General features: G+C 43.2%; 1 protein-coding gene across 2 annotated transcripts in view; it reads left to right on the forward strand.

Annotated features, from left to right (window-relative positions):
• KCNJ6 (potassium inwardly rectifying channel subfamily J member 6) overlaps positions 1-14,458 on the forward strand; it is a 259,033-nt gene that overhangs the window by 96,942 nt on the left and 147,633 nt on the right. The window contains exon 1 of one of the 2 annotated variants that reach the window (XM_041735203.1): positions 11,282-11,410. The exons of the other annotated variant lie outside the window; for it this stretch is intronic. The gene's annotated coding sequence lies outside the window, so the exon portion shown is untranslated. Of the gene's footprint in view, positions 1-11,281; positions 11,411-14,458 lie in introns of those variants that run through there. 2 annotated transcript variants of the gene reach the window in all.

Genomic DNA, 14,458 nt, shown 5'->3' on the forward strand with positions numbered 1-14,458 from the left:
ATGTATTCCCCACAGCAGAGGCCCCATGGATGGAGAGGCTGGTTTCCATGGAGATGTTCTGCAGCTTTGCTGGTATTCCCTAGAAGGGAAGGAGACTGCCCCAGTGCTCAGCGTATGCACACATACAAACACAACCCGCACACACACTCTTCTCAGCTACACAAACTGGCTATGAATAGCAAGAAATGTAAGATCATTGAAAGGGGCAACTGGAGTTTGAAAAATGAGGACACGATTGGGGAATGTTTTGTGGGAAACAGACTTTTTTTTTAGCATCTGTAAGCTTTGGATTATGTGCTTAGCTGAAGATGAAAAGAGGTTGCCATTTTGTCTACATCCTGGGGACGGGCAGATGGGCCTTCGATGAAGACTGTGGTACCTGAATGGGCAAGATTTCTCTGAAGGCTGAAGGACCTGGCCTGGTGAGGAGCTAAAGCCTAAGCCCAGTACCCCACCACCGAGGGAGCCAGGGAGACAATGGGATCACTTTCCAGAGAAATTGTGTGCATCAGCATATCCATATCGCACAAGAATAACAACCAGCAGTCCCTCTCAGGGGATTGCTGGACCATGCTGGGGGTTCTGGGGGGTTCTATTGTTGAGTGATTTGGAAAGGGCAGTGCACAGCCTGAAAGGGAATTTCTGGCCTGTTGTAGAAATGCTCTTGCTCTCTCAATAGAGAAAATGCTTTAGAGAAATGCAAGAGCCTTTCCCCTTTTATTTGGGAATTTGGTCTCCCTTGGTCTCAGAACCACCATATCTTAGCTGTGTGGCTTTAGGGAAGTTACTTGACCTCTCTGTTTTGCCATCTGGGAAACAAAATTAATAAATCAGTATATGTGTAGCATTTAGTACGTGTCAGGGGCTTTTCCAAGCACTTTATTTTCTCATTAACTCATCACAGCAGCCCTCTGGGATGAATATGGTGTCATCCTTGTGCTGTGGGTGAGGACACAAAAGCACAGAGAAATTGAGAAACTTGCTCAAGATCACACAGCTAGGAAGGAACAGTCAGGAACAGTCAGGATTCAAACTCAAGCTGTAACCCCAGTTGTTTAGCCTCCACCCTGTAGCACCTTGTGTAATGCCAAGAGTACTGAATCATTTTTTGTTCTGTTTTACATGCACTAATGTATTTCATCTCAACAATCCCATGAAGTTGGTGCTAACAGACTTTCAGACGAGGAAATGGAGACATAAAGAGGTAAAATAACTTGCCCAAAGGTATACAGCTAGAAGGTGAGGGCACTGGGATTTGAGCTCATGCATTCAGGCTCCAGAACAATCAGGATCAAACACCCAAAAAAGTGGCAAAAGAAACCACCTCTAGAGGGGCATCCGGATGACTCAGGGGTGGAGCATCTGCCTTTGGCTCAGGTCGTGATCCTGGGATCCTGGGGTCAAGTCCCGCATCAGGCTCCCCTCAGAGAGCCTGCTTCTCCCTCTGCCTGTGTCTCTGCCCCTCTCTCTGTGTCTCTCATGAATAAATAAATAAAATCTTTAAAAAGAAGAAGGAGGAGGAGAAGGAGGAGGAGAAGCATATGTGGCCTGTGACCAGGGTCAGAGCAGCACCTCCTGGGTTCAGCAGCCCTGTGAGTTAGCCTGGGGAGGCGGGAAGCTTGCTTCTCTCAGGACCAGAGCAGTGGGCCAGCCCAGTGCACTGGACGGGGTGAGAAGACCCCCCACGCCCCACCTCCCCACCCTCCACGCTCAGCATAAGTGTCACCTTCTATGTCCCTTCCCTGTCAGGGAATCCATAGATTTCACTCAGATTTCACTGTGAGAGCCGCACAGGAGCCCCCTCTGCCAACCCCTACCCCCCAACCCCCCACCAAGGTCCAGGCCAATGCTAAGTGTCCCCAGTCCAGTGCTGAGGCCACTTTCTAACCTCAGGCAGTTCAAGGACTCACACCAGAGAGTCTGGAGGCTGCATTATGACAAAAACTTAAACCACCTTGATCCCCAAACGTGTCATCTGTTATCACAACAGCATACATTCACGGGGAATAATAGCAACGCAGATGTAGACTGGAAAATCGGTTATTTTATCTCCAGTGCTTAGTACATAGAAGTGTCCTCAAACCCTTGACAGAACTTCTCTCCCACTCCCCGCAAGGGAGTTTAGAGTTAACCATCACAAATTTAAGGTCGCCTCCTAAAACATCAGGAGCCTCATCTGTCTCTGGTCCCTGGGACAGTGCCTGGCACAGAGCAAGGGGTCAATGAAGGTGTTCCAGGAAGGGCTGGTACTGGCCCCCCATCCCTGGGTACTCCCCAGAGACCCTCCAAAAGTCCAGGTGGGGAAGCCAGCGCTGCTCTGAGTTTGGCCTCTGCACCTCAGCTCTGTCCTCTTCAGAGGCCAGCATGGCCACCACTTTTTTCTGTGGTCACCTCAAATGAGCAAGCAGGGGAGGGAGGCTGGAGGTGGGCGTGCAGGAAGCAGAGCCCATGTTCATAAAGATGCCCATCCCCTCCACACTTCCCCCGTGCTCCTGCTGGGGACTCACCACCGCCTCCCAATGCCATATGTGAGGGGTCCATGTGGCCCCTGCGAAATGCCTGAAATATTCCAAAACATTGTGCTCAAGTTTATTCACATGATGAGGGTTGAAGCCAAGGACTTAAAGCTTTTGTCAGACCCCCCCCACCACCACCAAGGGGAACAGTTCCAGAAAACTAAGATCCCTGTTCCCTAAAGTCTAGGCTCTGAGTACTCTTCAAAGAACTCATCTGACTGAGGCAAAGGGGACCCCACTGCTCCACCAGAGACCACCCCAACTTCACCCATGCCCACTCTAAGCCATTGGCTAATATGGAGCCCAAAGCCCTTGTCACAATTCCCTTACCATCCATCCGGTCCCCAAATTTAGAGGGAGCTGACTTGCAGACTCACCTGCTGTGTTTATTAAACTTCTGGAGCTGCTTTATAGACCTGCCTCCTCCTAGGCAGAGCAGATGGGGTTAGATGGTCTCCCCGGATTGCCAACTTCTCCTGACCGCCCTGCAGGACTCTCCAGAACTCCATTCTGGAGACTAAACCCCGATACCTGCCCCAGGTGGCTTATGGGGCCAGCCAAGGCAAGACCCAGCGGTCTACATCACATGGTACCAGCCCCTCCCCGACTGTCACATCCATGTTGTAAATGACAGAGTGAGGTGACCCTTCAGTTAAATTCCCAGCTCTGATGCCAAGTTAGATGGACAGCTTTCTTCTTCCTCTTCCAGCTAACCATTTGCAAGAAAATAGAGACTCTGTGAAACTAAATAATGCTTACTCTGCTTAACACTCAGCTCTGAGAGGAACACCGGCTGTGACTCTCCAGCGTGACCAAGGGGCTAATGGGGCTGACAGAGTAAGTGTAGCCAGAAGGATTCCCCAAAGGCTGGAGTGACAAGCACTTGCTTTATAATTCAGAAGGTAATGTTATATTCTTTCCAGTTTCATGGGGAAGGAGGGACCCCATAATGGCCAATTTCTTTCAGTACTTCAGCTCTTCCAACATAGGAGGCTATTCCTTTCTCTCCACCAGAGCCATTTCACTGTCTTGCCAAATTGGCAGCGTTGTGAGTTATCCTTCTGAGACGCCTTTCTGTTTGCAAAATGCTTTACCAGTGTTGTGTCTCTTGGCTGGTCTCCTGACTCCCCTCTGCAAAGTGGCCTTTCAGCCTGCCCCAGGTGAGCGCTCCCATATTCACCATGAAACTGTACCAAATTTATTGCTTCCTGACGTGTCTGATGTTGGGAGGAGGCTCTGCTAAGCCCCCAAAGATCATTTCAGTTTCAGCACTTCGTAGTTACCAGTTTCAAAGCACATTTCACTCACAAAAAAAAAAAAAAAAAAAAAAAGATTTATCAGGACAAACTCTTGCAAATATATATGAACAAGACAAACTTCCTGATAACAAAAATTGGCCAAAATCAAAAAGGTTATGCACAAAAAAAGAAACACAAATGGTCCATGATCGATAGACAGGTCAGTATCAAAGGCAATAAAAGAAATGCAAATGAAATCACCACTGTGATCTCTCTTTGCCTATTAAACGGGCCAAGATTCCTTTTTTTTTATAATTTTTTATTCAAATCCAATTTTGTTAACATAGTATATTATTAGTTTCAGGGACAGAATTTAGTATTCATCAGTTGCATATAACACAAAATGCTCTTACTTCAAGTGCCCTCCTTAATGCTCGTTACTCAATTACACCATTGCTTCACCCACCTCCCCTACAGCAACCCACAGTTTGTTTTCTATAGTTAAGAGTCTCTAATGGTTTGCCTCCTTCTCTGTTTTCATCTTCTTTTATTTTTCCTTCCCTTCCCCTATGTTCATCTGGGTTTTTTCCTTAAATTCCACATATGAGTGAAATTATATGGGATTTATCTTTCTCTGAATGACTTATTTCGCTTAATATAATACAAATGGGTCAAGATTCTTGAGTTTGACAGTACCCAGTAGATGGAAGTGGAAGAACAGATGCTTTTCACTGCCTGCTAGTTGACAAGTGAATTATCCTAACCCTTGGAGAGCAGCTTGAGTGGTGTGGATCAAGCCTTGCTCTCGAAATTCTCCTTCCCACATTTTATCCTGAAGTTATAATTGGACAAGAGCCCAAAGAGGCATATATAAGGTTGCTCATCTCAAGGTTGTTTATAATAATGAAAATTTGGAAATAGACTAGATTTCCATCAATGGAAATTTGATTTCCTTAATCGTGATCTAATCATTCAATGGAAGAGCATGAAGCCCTTTATAAGGGTGATATGTATTAATGATCACAATATATGGAAGTATCCACACCAGATACAGTTGATTGAAAAAGGTATCATGTATAGTGGGATCCCGCTAGGAAAAATTGTGTTTGTGTGCATGCGTGTGGGTGTGTGCACACCTATGTATGTGTCCATGCACTCCTTTAGGTATTACTCATAAAGAGATATCTGGAATTATATTTACTGAAATGCTACTTCGTTATCTCTGCTAGTAAGATATTGTGCTAACCAGGATAGGACAGGCCAAGCTGCATTAAGAAATAAACCCAGGCATGCAACAATCCAAAACAATGGAAGCTTATTTTCCATTCATTTAAATCCAAATGACAAGGCTGGCCCCTTGTGGAAGGAATTCAGGCTCCTGTCATTTGCCGTCTTCAGTGTGTAGAGTCCACGGTCACTTTGGTAAAACTCTCCATTCTAATCCCGCTGGAGAGCAAAGAAAGACTATGCAACATCGCAAGGAAGGCTCTTAATGAATCAGGCTCAGGAAGAGTGCTGCTCCCACCTTCATGGCCTCAATAACTCTAAGGGAGGCTGGCATGTCAGCATAGCTGTGTCCCCACAGGGAAGAGGAAAGGCGTTAAATGAATATCCCAAATCCCAGATATACCAAGATTTTCACTTTTTACATTTTTTCTGTATTACTTGAATGTTCCAAATGAGCTTGCATTACCTTTATATTCAGAAAAGATTGGAGCAAATTTCTTTTCTATAGAGTCATAGTATCTTTTTTTTTTTTTTTTTTTTTGAGATAAAGAATGATACAGGAAAGCGAGAAAGGAAGAGAAATTGAGATAATTTGGGAGAGCCAGCCCAAGAGAATGCAGGGGCTCTGAATCATGCAGACCCAATGTAGCTGTGAATCTGGCTCTTATTCCAGGGGTCAGGTGGCTTTTCTCCCTGGATACTCCTGCCTTCAACCTCGGTCAACAAGTACTTGGAGAATGGAATGATCTCAGCCTTGAAAAACTCATCTATTTTGATATCTTAGATTTCTAGGGCACCAAATAGGATGATATTATTGAATTTGATTTTTGACACAGTGAAAAGTCAACTGTATCATTAATGGAATAGCCATTGTCTTTTTTAAAGTTCATACAAGGTCAAGCACAATCTCATAAAAGTGAATGATTCATATATTTCTGGAATGGAGTATGGGAAAGTTTACTAAGGTTTCCATTGAAGTTTCCAACAGCCCATCTTTTAGTGGTTATTCTCACTCATGACTTTTGCGTAAGGCAGACTGTGATCCATTAGCCCCATCTTCAGAATTAAATGGTAAAGCTGACTCAATAACCCATGACCAAAATACTTATCCCTTTTGGGGTCGTGCATGGTATTACAATGAATACTTTTAACATAATGCTCCCATACCCTAATAAGATGAATTCCACAAATTTCAGTAGATAATTAAAATGTATGCTAAAGTCATCTCACTAGCAGGTGCTGTTTATTATTTAATTCATGAAAGAGTTCATGCAACTCATGCTAATCTTACAGCAAATGTGTGACTACCTTGAATTCTACAGATTAAGATTTTTGCAGAAGGGAGAGTCAAATGGGCATTTTCTTTTTTAAAAAAATTTTTTATTTTATTTTTTCTTAAATTTATTCATGAGAGACACAGAGAGAGAGGCAGAGACATAGAGTGCGAAGCAGGCTCCTCACAGGGAGCCCAATGTGGGGCTCCATCCCCGGCTGGGATCACGCCCTGAGCCAAAGGCAGACGCCAACCACTGAGCCACCCAGGCGTCCCCAAATGGGCATTTTCTTAAATGTGAAAATGTTCACTGAATGTCCCACAATCCTTGACCTTAGAGTCCCGTATTTGTGACTTTTAGGCTTGAGAGATTCATTCCAGGGCTAAATTGTTGCATTTCTTTTCACCGGCTTAATTTAATTATGGCTTATAGTTTTATGTTCATTTCTCTGAAAGCTGTAGAAAATGGATTAAATCATCCCCAATTGCAATAGCAATTGCTCTAATAAAAGTAATTCTTTCAAAGAGTATAAAACATTAGTTCAGCTACACTCAATGTTCCTGACATGAGGGGTAAGCAATAGGTCATTAGATCTTAAAACCTATTCCCAGATGCATAGATTGTTAGCAACTTCAAAATAAGCCAATCTTCATAAAGATTTAGTGGGGAAAATGGAATAAGAAATAGAAAAACAAGCTTTCTAAATTGTAACAGAAGATTTTTATTTCTAAAGAAATGATGCCAAAAAGAAAACGTCTTGCATATCCTATTAAAAGTTATTTCCAGGGGCGCCTGGTTGGCTAAGTTGCATTCAGCTGAGTTTCTACCTTGATTTTGGCTCAGGTCATGATCTCAGGGTCCTAGGATGGAGCCTCAAACCAGGCTCCATGCTCAGCAAGGGGTCTGAGGAGTCTCTCCTCCTTCTGCCCTTCCCCCCACTCACATGTGCACACGCCCTCTCTTTCTCTCTCTCTAAAATAAATAAATAAATCTTTTTTTTTAATTATTTGCATTTACTACTCCCAAAATAATAAAACAGTGTAGCCTGCAAATATATTATATGCCTTTACCAAAATGTTTATCAGCCACTTCACCTACAAAATTTGTTTGTTTTTTTTTTTCACCTACAAAATTTGAATGCAAAATCTCCTTAGTTAAGTTTAAGGTTTCACTGATGGGTCATAGTATTTATCTTAGCCATTTATTATTCTCAAAAGTGCTAAAATATGCTATACATATGAAAATATTATTTTTGTTCTGCTGATGAGAAAATTTTTATATTTGTGAATGTATAATCATTATAATCCATGACAACAAAATGGGAATATTGATTTTTTTTTTCTTCCCAAATTTGAGTCTATAAGGTAAGATAGATCCTGGTCATTTGCCAAATCAACTTGAAAAGTCCTCCTGAAGTTTGAAAGCTGTCTGATTGGGCACCTGGGTAGCTCAGTTGGTTAAGTGTCTGCCTTTGTGACTCAGATAATGATCTCAGGGTCCTGGGTGGAGCCCCCCATTAGGGCTCCCTGCTCAGCGGGGAGTCTGCTTCTCCTTCTCTCTGCCTGCCACTCCCACTGCTTATGCTCTCCCTTTCTCTCTCTCTGTCAAATAAATTAATAAAATCTTTAAAAAAAAGAAAAGAAAGTTGTCTGATCAATAGTTCCCCTTGAAGCGGGAGAGCTAGGTTCTTGTCTCACATAGTCAAGGAATGATATAAGTTTCGTAAGCAAGGATACAGAAAAAGCTCTCAGGAGTGAGAAGGGTCCTGACAGCATTGCCACCATGGGCCTCCGCTGACAAGTCTTTTATTTAGAACTGACTAGGGAGCTTGTGGGCCTTATCATTCTTGTGATGTCTTGCTTTGAGTAAGGAATTGTGATAACATCTTTAATGGCTTACTTCTTTTTAGGGTCCGGTTATTCTTTGTTGGTCACAAGTGACTATCATAAAAAAAGACACCCTCCCCAGCCACACCTAGGGCAGGGTGGTCTGGTTTGCTCCCTTTCCTCTGGTTTCCTTATACCTCAGCATTTTGGGGATTTTTGTGATCCCATAGCCCCCTGTCTATGTCTCCCTACCCAGCCCTGCCTGTCCCTTACTCACCCTTAGCGAGATGGGAGAAGCAAGACCTTGAAATCCTAAAGTTCTGGTGGAGCTTTGGCTTTGCCATTTACTAACTGATCTTGGATATGCGTCCTAATCTGTGTTTTCATGGTAATTACCTAATTTTCAGAAATGCAGATGAGAATATCTATGGCGCAAGCTGTGGAGAGAATTAAACTGGACCATGTACCCAGCGCCTGACTCATAGTAGACTCTTGACTGGCTCATTTCTGTTTCTCACCTTCCCTGATTGATGAAGGCTTGAAAGATCCAAACCGAATACTAGGTCCCCTACTCTGATCCCTATGTTCGGTAAACCTCTTCATTTCTCTCTGAATTCCTCATTGGTAACAACATTTTATGTCAACCAGTTGCTGGGGCTTCTTTCCATCTCAACCATGATAGTTCCCATGGAAGCAGAAGATTCATTTGCTGGGCAGACATGCCTGGGTGTCTATGGTGAGGCTCCGCACCAGAGGCATGTATTAGTTTCCCAGGGTGATCATAACAAATGATCACAAAGTGGGTGGCTTAAAACAATAGAACAGTTCTCTCACAGTTCCGGAGGGTAGAAGTTCAGAATCAAGATGTTGGCAAGGCTGTGCTCCCCTGAAACCTGTAGCTGCCGGCAATTCTTGGCATTCTTTGGCTCATAACTGCAGCACTTCCATCTCTGCCTCCCACATCACCTGATATTCTCCCCACATGTCTTCACATTGTCTTCCCTCCATGCATATTTATGTGCCAAATATTTATGGCCCAAATTGTGCCTCTTCTGAGGACACCAGTCAGTGGATTAGGGCTCACCCTAGCCCAGGGTGACCTCATTTTACCTTGATTACTTCTGCAAAGACCCTGTTTCCAAATAAGGTCACATTCACAGATCCTGAGAATTAGGACTTGAATATATCTTTTTGAGAGACACAATTTAACCCACAGCAAAGGGGGAATAGGGTGGTGACAAAGGCCCTTGAGGGGCACGCAGTCAGAGAGACAGGCTTAGGCAGCAAATGTCACATCCAGATGTGCAAGCCCCCTGCTTGTGTGCTCGGGGAGTGACGCTCAGGTACTGAACACCAACAGAGGAAGGAGGCGACACCTGGCATTGGCAAAGCATATTTTCCTTCTGCAAATATCATACCTCCCTTTAAATAACACAGTTTTCAAAATTCAAGCAGAAGAATAGGACTGCCTTGGCACCTTCGTATCACTCCTCAGAGGTGATTTTTTTGTTGTTATATGATCTTTTTATTGAAATATGCCATAAAATATACTTGCGAAGTATACGATCTTGTGTATTTTTTTATATGCTTACAAAGTTGCAGAATCATTGTCACTACCCAATTCCAGGACATTCTATCACCCTAAAAAGAAACCCTGTGTCTATTAGCAGTCATCCCACATTGCCCTCCTCTGGCAATCACTAAGCTACTCTCTGAAAATGTGTAGATTTGCTATTATGGGTATTTCATACAGGTCAGGTTGTACAATATATGATCTTCTGTGTCTGCCTTTTTTTACTTGGTATAAGGTTTGCAAGGTTCATTCGTGTTCATACCTTTTTATAGCTGGAGAACATTCCATAGCATGCATTTATCACATTATATTTATCCATTCATCAATTGATGGACATTCAATTGTTTCTATCCTTTGGCCATTATGAGTAATGGACTATGAGCATTCATGTAGTAATTTTTGTGTGGACGTATGTTTTCGGTTCTCTTCAATATGTACTTAGGAGTGAAACTGCTGGGTCATGTGTTAACTTTATGTTTAACTTTTTGAAGAACCCCTTGAATGTTTTTCAAAGCAGCCGCATCATTTTACAACCCTATAAGTGATGAAGGAAGGTTCCAATTTCGCCACATGTTAATCAACCCTTGTTATTGTCTGTCTCTTTGGTGATAGGGACCCTGGTGGGCATGATGTGCTACCTCACTGAGGTTTTGATTTGTATCTCCCTAGTGACTAATGAGGTTGAGCATCTTTTCATGTGCTTACGGGCAATTTTTATATCTTCTTTGGAGAAATGTCTATTCAAATCCTTTCCCAGCTTTTTAATCAGGTACAGAGCATTTTTGTTCACACAGATTTTGAGTCCAGAAATAAAATTCAGAAAGGGAGACTTGGAAAGAAGTACGAGGCGGACAACATTGGCTAGAGTTTTCCCCGAAAGCATTTTCACTTACTAGCACCTCACCTCCTCCTTCCATGCTGGCCACCAGGAAGTTAGTCAGGGGTTAAGATGGAGACGAGTGAGCCCAGTCCAAATGCTGTGAAAGAAACAGAAGTGGGTCAAATATTGCTATTTCTTCAAGTGGAGAATAGGTGTCATGTGTTCTTTTCAGTTTGCCACAGGATACTGCTGTCTTGTCACTCTGCTTCTGGTCTGTTGTGTGTCATGGGATGGGGGGATGCTTCTCCATCAACCTGAGGGTGCAGTCATCAGCCACGGAGGTGATTTTCTGCTACAAATCACCCCTAGAGCAAATTCCCATGATGAAATGCTCTCCAGCACTTTGCTAAGTGGAGACTTCAGCCAATTAGAGTGGCAGGAATGGTGACAGATTTTGTGACTGTGGCCCAGGCAGACTGACCATAGCCCATGAATCTTCTGCGCACTCTGGCCCCAGAGTCCCACAGACTTATTTCTATAGTGGAACAATGTCTTGTCCTATTAAGTACATTTTGAGATCACTCCCATGCTGTTATGGGACGTGTGGATTTGAGGTCATAGATTCTCAGCCAGAACTGTCGCCTGAAGGAAAGCACTAAAATGAGAACTTAAGCCCCATAGTCTACCCAGGTGTTCTGTGGCCACTAAGGAAGGACAATCGCTGGCAGGGTGATGGGTTGATTTGTTGCTCCCTATCACATTCCAGGTCTTCCAACTGGCCCTGGAGAGAGAAATATAATTTTCAAAATAATTGTCAAGAGCTTGAAGCTTGGCTAGCACTGGATGCTGCGACAACAATGAGCAGAGAAAGTCACCTACTTGAAACTCAACCACCTTCAAAAGGTTTTTGAAATTCTTACTGAAGCTGAAAGCCCTGTGAGCACTCCTGGGTAAAACAAGTCAGGGCTGAAGGGTCTGAGTGGGTGAGCACAGGACAAAGGAGCCCACTTACTTCTGGGTGGGAGAGTCTAATTATCTACACACACAAGTCATCACTGTCCTGTTGAATTGCTGCTTTAACTGCTACAGACACCTCCTCTCTTCCTCCAGTGCATTTATTTCTGAGTAGCTCCTCCTTGCCATGGTCTCCTATGAACCCCTAAATGATTAAAGCATTTTTTTCAGTGGGATGATTACAAAACACCTAAATTTGTGCTATTTTCAGCCACTAAGTTTGTAGTAATTTGTTACAGAAACAATAGGAAACTAATATAGATTCATTCTTTTTACGGTGCCTGTGGCCAGAAATCTAACACAGGTTGACCTAGCTGAGTTCTTTATGGAGACTCTAGAGAAGAAAACATTTTCTTGTGTTTTCCAGCTTCTACAGCCACCTATCCTCCTTGGCTTATGGCACCACTCTGCATCTTCAAAGCTAGTAGTGTAGTATCTTTGAATCTCTTTCCCCCACCTCCTCTGTCAACACATCACCTTTCTTTTTCTAATGATATGGATCCTCCCTTATAGGAACCTATGTGATTACAGTGGCCCATCCAGATAATCCAGAGTAACCTCCCCATCTCGAGATTCTTAACTTAATCCTATCTGCAAAGTCTCTTTTGCCCTGGAAGGTAACTTATTCACACATTGCAGGGACTAGGACATGGGCATTTTGGAGAGGTCCATTGTTCAGCCTACCAGTCTCCCAGACCTGAACACCAGGGGATTTGGAGACTTTTTCCCTGCAAAAGAGTTTGGTTCTTGCTGAGGAAGGAAATTAAAGACTATCTGATGAGTAAATAATGAAAGGATGCTTAGATACCTCATCCTTATCTTGATCGATCCTTCTCACTAGAGGCTGTAATCACCCCTAATACCTATGCAAAGCCCTCAACAAGCTCTGGGCCCATGAAAAGCACTGAGGCTTTGTTGTCAGCTCCAGCTGTATACACTTACAGGCTGTATGACTTTGGGCAAATCACACCTTCTCTGAGAAGTCATTATGCTATTTTATTAACCTACTGGGGCAACAGTATCTTTCATATCACAAAAGGTGGCTTGGAGGAATAATTTTGAAATAATTTACATGAATTCCAAAATAATTTTAGAAATAAAATGCCAAATAAATGTGAGTTGTTCAAGGCTATTTCCTTTGTCCTGACCACACCCCTATGGGGTAGGGAAAAGGTATATGTCTCCCCTTCAGTGTTGGAGAGAAGCAGAGTCCGAGAACCAGGGTGGAGATTAGTTGTCCAGGCCCTCAGCCTTCTATGGTGGGGCAGTGGTTGGGGTGAGAGGACATTTGCACATAAGCAGCTGCAGTTGTAAGAGGCAGGTGCATCCTGTGAGGAGTGCTGAGGGTGACCAACAACTAAGCTTCCCAGAGTGCTGCTTTGAATATGAGTAGGATGGAGCTCTCCAGACGGTGTCTAGGGGAAAACACATGGCCAGGGCCTGCATAGAATCCTCGTCTTCTTAGAGCTTTGTACATAGTAGATGTTCAGAAAATGGTCATCTGGTGTCAAGCCACAAACAAAAAATGAAGCAGAAATTTGAGACCGTTTTCAAGATAACTCAAACAAAATGGAGGCATGTTTTGATGCAAAATATCCAGGAAACAGACCAGATAATAAAGAATAGATTCTGGTTATCAGAGTCTGAGAAGTTGAAGAAGTCATAGTAAAAAGAACACTCTCCAAGGAACTGGATACTTCTAACACCTAACTCTTCCTTTGAAATAGTTCTCCCTTTATCACCGACATGTCTCCTCTATCCGTCATCAACCCCCAAGCAAGACGTTGAATCCTCTATAGGTTCTGGCTCTCTGGGTCACAGATGTGGTGTGGTAATCCATTGCAAAGGGGGTCACAGGATGAAGTGCGAAGTCTTGCAATAGATGCAGGGTTTCATAAAGTCACTGATAGTGATCAGATTGGGGTCTCCTCCAGTCTCCGGAGAAGCCATTGATACATGACAGAGGTGGGCCCTTGACAACCAAAGAGGAGGAAATGATGGGGAACATGACAAACAGGAAATGCCTTCAAAGAGAATCACAGCAGAGTCTATTGGGGCAATAAAACCCCTGCACGTTTTTGTAGAATTGACCCTCTCTTTGACTTTTCTGATAAGCTCAGTGTGTAAGATAAAGGCTGTCTGATTAGTGTTGCCAGAAAAATTATCCAAAAGAGAAACAATCAACACTTAATTCCTACTTTTTTCCTAAGAACTCATGCACAGTTCTAATTATCACCAAAACCACATTCAAAAGAAGATAACAGAAGCTTATTTTCCTAGTTTTTGTTTTAGTTTTCAGGATAAAGTTCCAACATCCATACCTTTCTTTTATTTTTGTTTTTCACTGTTCAGCATGAAGTTTTACTCCCCCTTTTATGTAAGTAGATTCCCTCATGGGTTGTCCTCAGCCTAATGAGGGCTTCCTGCACTCTATTTTCCCCGTCCATGATCTAGTGTGGAATAAATGGCCACCTTGGTGTGCCACCAACTCATATCCCTTGGAGATAAGAAGGATACCACAGCTCCACATATATCCTTCCTCAACTAGGTTCAAAGGCAGGACAGAGCAGGGAGCATCTTCTTTCTCATTTCACCTCCACTCATGTGTCATCTGCTGATTAGAAAACACAGCTAACCCCTAGTTGTAAAGGAGGCTGGAAAAGTGGGTATCTGGCACTTGCAACCTCTGGATGGTAGACTGATTTAAAGAAAAAAAAAAGGTGGATAATGTCCATTGGTTGGAGGTCAATAGTGTTGCCATCTTGTTTTTCTGTTGTTATAATTGTGTCATGGAAATGCAACCATATAATCTATTGACTCTGAAACTTAGTATTCTGTTGCCCATTCACTCCAGATGGTGGGTTCTACAGATTGTCATAATTATAGAAGGAATCTCCTTTGTTTCGCTCTTTAGAGTCCACACCCAAATCTTTCTGCATGGTAGCTACAAAAAGCACAAAGGAGAATCCA

The sequence above is a fragment of the Vulpes lagopus genome, chromosome 20 (genome assembly GCF_018345385.1).
Source record: "Vulpes lagopus strain Blue_001 chromosome 20, ASM1834538v1, whole genome shotgun sequence".
Taxonomy (NCBI): Eukaryota; Metazoa; Chordata; class Mammalia; order Carnivora; family Canidae; genus Vulpes; species Vulpes lagopus.